Genomic DNA, 8,122 nt, shown 5'->3' with positions numbered 1-8,122 from the left:
ATAACACTCATCTACTCATTGTTGAGTTAAGGGTTGAATTGTCCATCCTTGTTCTATTCTCTGTCACTATTTTTCGAACCATGCTGAACACCCTCTCTGATGATGCATTGCTGTGTGGCACGCACAAAAGTGCTTTCATCAAATGCACTAGATGGCAGTATTGTCCTGTTTAAGAGTGGCACAACATTGCTGTTTACGGCAGACGAACTGCTTTACGGTATACAAAAAAGTGACTGCTGTTGTTGTGTGTTGTTACCGCGCTGGGAGGACGTTAATGAAACTGCCTAACAATAAACCCACATAAGAAACCAAGAACTCGCCCTCCATCATTCTATAGTTATAACGTGATTGGGCAGGTACGCTTTTTTTATATTGTGGAGGACCTGAGTCCGCCTGAATTTCGGGAGATTTTCGGGAGAAAATTTGTCCCGGGAGGTTTTCGGGAGAGGCGCAGAATTTCGGGAGTCTCCCGGAAAATCCGGGAGGGTTGGCAAGTATGGGCGTCCATGATAACGATGAGGTGTTTTAACTCAACATTTTGGGTTAATTCTTTCAACCCAACTTTTGCGTTGAATTACTTAACCAAAAAGTTGAGTTATGATAACTGAATGTTGGGTTATTCCCAACCAAACTATGGGGTTGAATTACTTAACTCAAAAGTTGAGTTATTCTAACTCAATGATGGTTGATTCATAACCCAACTATTGGGTTGAATTTATTCAACACAAAAGCTGAGTTACACTACAATGTTGGGTTATTCCAAACCCAACTATTTGGGTTGCGCTCCTTGACCCAATAGTTGATTAAAAATAAACAATTTTACTAGTAATTATAGTCTGCAAATGATGTGTTGTTGTTGAGTGTCGGTGCTGTCTAGAGCTTGGCAGAGTAACCGTGTGATACTCTTCCATATCAGCCTTCCCGGTAAGGTCTATTCAGGTGTACTGGAGAGGAGGCTACGCCGGATAGTCGAACCTCGGATTCAGGAGGAACAGTGTGGTTTTCGTCCTGGTTGTGGAACTGTGGACCAGCTCTATACTCTGGGCAGGGTCCTTGAGGGTGCATAGGAGTTTGCCCAACCAGTCTACATGTGTTTTGTGGACTTGGAGAAGGCATTCGACCGTGTCCCTAGGGAAGTCCTGTGGGGAGTGCTCAGAGAGTATGGGGTATCGGACTGTCTGATTGTGGCGGTCCGCTCCCTGTACGATCAGTGTCAGAGCTTGGTCCGCATTGCCGGCAGTAAGTCGGACACGTTTCCGGTGAGGGTAGGACTCCGCCAAGGCTGACCTTTGTCACCGATTCTGTTTATAACTTTTATGGACAGAATTTCTAGGCGCAGTCAAGACGTTGAGGGGATCCGGTTTGGTGGCTGCAGGATTAGGTCTCTGCTTTTTGCAGATGATGTGGTCCTGATGGCTTCATCTGGCCAGGATCTTCAGCTCTCACTGGATCGGTTCGCAGCCGAGTGTGAAGCGACTGGGATGAGAATCAGCACCTTCAAGTCCGAGTCCATGGTTCTCGCCCGGAAAAGGGTGGAGTGCTATCTCCGGGTTGGGGAGGAGATCTTGCCCCAAGTGGAGGAGTTCAAGTACCTCGGAGTCTTGTTCACGAGTGAGGGAAGAGTGGATCGTGAGATCGACAGGCGGATCGGTGTGGCGTCTTCAGTAATGCGGACGCTGTATCGATCCGTTGTGGTGAAGAAGGAGCTGAGCCGGAAAGCAAAGCTCTTAATTTACCGGTCGATCTACGTTCCCATCCTCACCTATGGTCATGAGCTTTAAGTTATGACTGAAAGGACAAGATCACGGGTACAAGCGGCCGAAATGAGTTTCCTCCGCCGGGTGGCGGGTCTCTCCCTTAGAGATAGGGTGAGGAGATCTTGCCCCAAGTGGAGGAGTTCAAGTACCTCGGAGTCTTGTTCACGAGTGAGGGAAGAGTGGATTGTGAGATCGACAGGTGGATCGATGCGGCGTCTTCAGTAATGCGGACGCTGTATCGATCCGTTGTGGTGAAGAAGGAGCTGAGCCGGAAGGCAAAGCTCTCAATTTACCGGTCGATCTACGTTCCCATCCTCACCTATGGTCATGAGCTTTGGGTTATGACCGAAAGGACAAGATCACGGGTACAAGCGGCCGAAATGAGTTTCCTCCGCCGGGTAGCGGGGCTCTCCCTTAGAGATAGGGTGAGAAGCTCTGCTATCCGGGGGGAGCTCAAAGTAAAGCCGCTGCTCCTCCACATCGAGAGGAGCCAGATGAGGTGGTTCGGGCATCTGGTCAGGATGCCACCTAAACACCTCCCTAGGGAGGTGTTTAGGGCACGTCCAACCGGTAAGACCCAGGACACGTTGGGAAGACTATGTCTCGAGGTTGGCCTGGGAACGGCTCGGGGTCCCCCGGGAAGAGCTGGATGAAGTGGCTGGGGAGAGGAAAGTCTGGCCTTCGCTGCTTAGGCTGCTGCCCCCGCGACCTGACCTCGGATAAGCGGAAGAAGATGGATGGATGGATGGATCAGGGGTGACGTTCATATGTTGTGAAAATTCAGTGTTTTATCGTTCATAGTTAATTATTGCAAATCCTAAATTCTTAATTTTCATGTACATTCCGGGTGTCTCATTCAGTAAAAAAAAAAAACGTAAAATTCCATTCCGTTTTCTAAGGCGGTCTGTCGTAACGTTTCTAGCATTCAATCAGTCTGTCAGGTTCAAACACTGATGACATCTTTTGATCAGACAAGAAGCAAGCAATCATGCAGAGACAGAGTTCAATTTAGCTCATGGGGAGAACGCATGGAGCTGCACACTTAGTCACAGCCTCGCCCTACGCTCTAAGGTTCAGCTCCTGCGTCCCTCTATGTATTCAGGAGTTCCACAGTCAACAACACTAAGGCCGCCTCTAAAAGGAGTGGTCACATATATCATGCAAAGCAGGTCCAGGACGCACAATACGTGACGGAATGTGCTGGGGGGCCTTGTGATTTCGCCTTGTCCCCGCTTCGTCTGCGTGTTGTCATCTTATCTTTGTTGAGGTCCTTGAAGTCCTTGGCTGTTAGCGGGCTAAAACAAAGATAACATCTACGGCTGAGGCCACCCCTCAGACAAGAAGTCAGATTAGAAAAATCCAACTTGAGCACAATAGCTAAAGTTAGTGTGATAATATATACATAATTATTGTAAAAGGGTAAAAGTGTGGAGTGCCATCTCCGGGTTGGGGAGGAGATCTTGCCCCAAGTGGAGGAGTTCAAGTATCTCGGAGTTTTGTTCACAAGTGGGGGAAGAGTGGATCGTGAGATCGACAGGCGGATCGGTGCTGCGTCTTCAGTAATGCGGACGCTGTATCGATCCGTTGTGGTGAAGAAGGAGCTGAGCCGGAAGGCAAAGCTCTCAATTTACCGGTCGATCTACGTTCCCATCCTCACCTATGGTCATGAGCTTTGGGTTATGACCGAAAGGACAAGATCACGGGTACAAGCGGCCGAAATGAGTTTCCTCCGCCGAGTGGCGGGGCTCTCCCTTAGAGATAGGGTGAGAAGCTCTGTCATTCGGGGGGAGCTCAAAGTAAAGCCGCTGCTCCTCCACATCGAGAGGAGCCAGATGAGGTGGTTCGGGCATCTGGTCAGGATGCCACCCGAACGCCTCCCTAGGAAGGTGTTTCGGGCACGTCCGACCGGTAGGAGGCCACGGGGAAGACCCAGGACACGCTGGGAAGACTATCTCTCCCGGCTGGCCTGGGAACGCCTCGGGATCCCCCGGGAGGAGCTGGACGAAGTGGCTGGGGAGAGGGAAGTCTGGGCTTCCCTGCTTAAGCTGCTGCCCCCGCGACCCGACCTCGGATAAGCGGAAGAAGATGGATGGATGGATGGTATTGTGAGCTTTTGTATTAGTGTTCCTAAAAATCAGACCCATTTTTTTCTCAAAATTTGCCCCGCCCCTGAGTCAAAATAATTGCCCAGGCCTGTTTTAGAACCATGATTATTTCCATAAACGTCATGCTGTTTTGTCTTCGGACATTTAAGCGCACCACGTCATGCTTATAAACACCACTTGTGCTTGCGGAAAACAACCGCTATTCTTTTTTTCCTGGCATGGTAGCGGCGGGCTGGGGGGTGGCAAGAGAGACGGAAAGGGGATCTGTGAAGAATGAGGACCATGGCCTATGGGAATTAGCCTCCATGGATGGCACCAAGCCCCCGCCCGCTCTCTCCCTTCTGTTGACTCGCAGAGGACACGGACCACATGGCAATAGATTGGGTTACAGGTCCAGTACTTTCCCTGACTAACTGCTCCACATCGCCACATAAAGTCCCCGGGCTTCCACACCAGCAGCTGTCTTTCTCAGTAAACGACACCTCTTGACTCCCACTCCCGCAAGTGTGTTTCTTCATTTAGGCCGCGTAGTAGAAAGGCATGTTCCCAGGCTCCTCCCCGCTCCCTATTCTCCTTTCACACACCAGCACACCCCGGCTTCTGTTAAGGCCGAGGCTGCGTGCACGTTGGCATTTACCAGACAGCTCCGGCATGTCACTCCCTCTGACAGCCCAGGACACACACGGACACGCTACGGACAAAGTGGGAACCTATCAAACCAGCAAGACACAGTAGGACAAAGTTGGGACCGATCAAACCAGCAAGACACAGTAGGACAAAGTTGGGACCGATCAAACCAGCAAGACACAGAAGGACAAAGTTGGGACCGATCAAACCAGCAAGACACAGTAGGACAAAGTTGGGACCGATCAAACCAGCAAGACACAGTAGGACAAAGTTGGGACCGATCAAACCAGCAAGACACAGTAGGACAATGATCTAGTCTTAGACCTACATTGGTCAGATCTAGTCTTAAACTTAGATTGGTCAGATCTAATTTTAGATTTAAATTTGTCTGATCTCGTCTTAGGCCTACATTGGTCTGATCTAGTCTTAGATTTAGATTGGTCTAATGAAGTCTTAGACTTACATTGGTCTGATCTGGTCTTAAGACTTAGATTGGTCTGATATAGTCTTAGACCTACATTGGTCTGATCTGGTGTTAGACTTAGATTGGTCTGATCTAGTCTTAGACCTACATTGGTCAGATCTTGTCTTAAACTTAGATTGGTCAGATATAATTTTAGATTTAAATTTGTCTGATCTAATTTTAGATTTAAATTAGTCTGATCTCGTCTTAGGCCTACATTGGTCTGATCTAGTCTTAGATTTAAATTGGTCTGATCAAGTCTTAGACAAAGTGGGGACCGATCAAACCAGCAAGACACAGTAGGACAAAGTTGGGACCGATCAAACCAGCAAGACACAGTAGGACAAAGTTGGGACCGATCAAACCAGCAAGACGCAGTAGGACAAAGTTGGGACCGATCAAACCAGCAAGACACAGGAGGACAAAGTTGGGACCGATCAAACCAGCAAGACACAGTAGGACAATGATCTAGTCTTAGACCTACATTGGTCAGATCTAGTCTTAAACTTAGATTGGTCAGATCTAATTTTAGATTTAAATTTGTCTGATCTCGTCTTAGGCCTACATTGGTCTGATCTAGTCTTAGATTTAGATTGGTCTAATGAAGTCTTAGACCTACATTGGTCTGATCTGGTCTTAAGACTTAGATTGGTCTGATATAGTCTTAGACCTACATTGATCTGATCTGGTGTTAGACTTAGATTGGTCTGATCTAGTCTTAGACCTACATTGGTCAGATCTTGTCTTAAACTTAGATTGGTCAGATATAATTTTAGATTTAAATTTGTCTGATCTAATTTTAGATTTAAATTAGTCTGATCTCGTCTTAGGCCTATATTGGTCTGATCTAGTCTTAGATTTAAATTGGTCTGATCAAGTCTTAGACAAAGTGGGGACCGATCAAACCAGCAAGACACAGTAGGACAAAGTTGGGACCGATCAAACCAGCAAGACACAGTAGGACAAAGTTGGGACCGATCAAACCAGCAAGACACACCGGAGACCTTCAGGCACCGAGGTAGGCTTGTCACAACTTTTGCTTGAAGTCCTCTCTGCAGAAATGAAAAAGTGTGCCTCGAGTCGCTTCTCGGACCGAAGGCTTTGGGAAAACGTACCAGCGTTTAAAGATGCATGTCTACGTAAACCCACACTCCACCTTTCGGTTCGGTTCTTCTCGGATGAAGTATCCAGCAGCTGTTTCACGCTTCGAACTTTGGTTCCGCCCGTCACAATAAAAACCTTACAAACGTCGGGACGACTACCGCGGTCCACGATCTCGAGATAAAAAAAAACAAGCCACGGGGGCTGAAGGCGGTGAAACCCTCGCAAAAATGTGCGTTTCAGAAAGACCGAGTCGGGCCAAACCGCCGGTTGAGAATATAAATCTCTTCCAGCCAGGGGGTGGAAAAAATGCTGCCCGTGCAGCCAAGACGGGGCGAAAAGAAGGGACTTTTCTAGGAAGAGATCAGGAAAATAAAAATAAAAGAGGATGAGGAATATACTCTGTCAAAACTCTGACATTTAGGACCATGTTAAACGTCCAGATGTCATAAGAGACCTGTTTGGAGGAGGTCGGATCAACTTCACTTGCGTCAGGTTCAATACAGGCGAGATCAGGTGTGTCCAAAGGTTTTCCACCTAGGGCCGCGTACAGAAAGATGGAAGAATGCGGGTCAGTCACTTAGATATACGTAGTAGAAAAAATGAATCAGTTGATCAGTAAATGCTAAACTATTTGAAAAGACATTGTTTTTATAGCTTTTGTGCTATCGGCTTCAAAGTAGATAATAGTCAGTGTTCAATCAATCACAACTTCTCTTTGGTCAGATTTAGTCTTAGACCTACATTTATCTGATCTAGTCAGACTTAGATTGGTCTGATCTAGTCTTAGACTTAGATTGGTCAGGTCTAGTCTTTGACTTAGATTGGTCAGATCTAGTCTTAGACTTAGATTGGTCAGATCTAGTCTTAGACTGAGATTGGTCAGGTCTAGTCTTCGACTTAGATTGGTCTGGTCTAGTCTTAGACTTAGGTTGTTCACATCTAGTCTTAGACTTAGATTGGTCAGATCTAGTCTTAGACTGAGATTGGTCAGGTCTAGTCTTCGACTTAGATTGGTCTGGTCTAGTCTTAGACTTAGGTTGTTCACATCTAGTCTAAGACTTAGATTGGTCAGATCTAGTCTTAGACTTAGATTGGTCAGGTCTAGTCTTAGACTTAGATTGGTCTGATCTAGTCTTAGACTTAGATTGGTCTGATCTAGTCTTAGACTTATATTGGTCAGATCTAGTCTTAGACTTAGATTGGTCAGATCTAGTCTTAGACTTATATTGATCTGATCTGATCTAGTCTTAGACTTAGATTGGTCAGGTCTAGTCTTGGACTTAGATTGGTCAGATCTAGTCTTAGACTTAGGTTGTTCACATCTAGTCTTAGTCTCAGATTGGTCTGATCTAGTCTTATTCTTAGATTGGTCAGATGTATTTTTAGATTTAAATTTGTCTGATCTCGTCTTAGGCCTACATTGGTCTGATCTAGTCTTAGATTTAGATTAGTCTGATGAAGTCTTAGACCTACATTGGTCTAAAGACTTAGATTGGTCTGATCTAGTCTTAGACCTACATTGGTCTGATCTGGTCTTAAGACTTATATTGGTCTGATCTAGTCTTAGACTTAGGTTGTTCACATCTAGTCTTAGTCTCAGATTGGTCTGATCTAGTCTTATTCTTAGATTGGTCAGATGTATTTTTAGATTTAAATTTGTCTGATCTCGTCTTAGGCCTACATTGGTCTGATCTAGTCTTAGATTTAGATTGGTCTGATGAAGTCTTAGACCTACATTGGTCTAAAGACTTAGATTGGTCTGATCTAGTCTTAGATTTAGATTGGTCAGGTCTAGTCTTTGACTTAGATTGGTCAGGTCTAGTCTTTGACTTAGATTGGTCAGATCTAGTCTTAGACTGAGATTGGTCAGATCTAGTCTTAGACTTAGATTGGTCAGGTCTAGTCTTCGACTTAGATTGGTCTGGTCTAGTCTTAGACTTAGGTTGTTCACATCTAGTCTAAGACTTCGATTGGTCAGATCTAGTCTTAGACTTAGATTGGTCAGGTCTAGTCTTAGACTTAGATTGGTCTGATCTAGTCTTAGACTTAGATTGGTCTGATCTAGT

General features: G+C 46.0%; 2 protein-coding genes across 3 annotated transcripts in view; one reads left to right on the top strand and one right to left on the bottom strand.

Annotated features, from left to right (window-relative positions):
* Nucleotides 1-8,122, bottom strand: part of LOC133607870 (low-density lipoprotein receptor-related protein 8-like) — a 457,948-nt gene that overhangs the window by 2,111 nt on the left and 447,715 nt on the right. The gene's annotated exons all lie outside the window — the stretch shown is intronic.
* The window catches only part of LOC133607869 (KN motif and ankyrin repeat domain-containing protein 4-like), a 45,312-nt gene continuing 41,609 nt past the window's right edge, over nt 4,420-8,122 (top strand). Inside the window, exon 1 of one of the 2 annotated variants that reach the window (XM_061962893.2) lies at nt 4,420-5,970. The gene's annotated coding sequence lies outside the window, so the exon portion shown is untranslated. The remainder of the gene's footprint in view (nt 5,971-8,122) is intronic. The other variant, XM_061962894.2, reaches the window with a different exon arrangement.

Source organism: Nerophis lumbriciformis, linkage group LG09 (genome assembly GCF_033978685.3).
Source record: "Nerophis lumbriciformis linkage group LG09, RoL_Nlum_v2.1, whole genome shotgun sequence".
Lineage (NCBI taxonomy): Eukaryota > Metazoa > Chordata > Actinopteri > Syngnathiformes > Syngnathidae > Nerophis > Nerophis lumbriciformis.
Note: the sequence above shows the minus strand (reverse complement) of the source record. Positions and strands in the feature narration are given on the sequence as shown.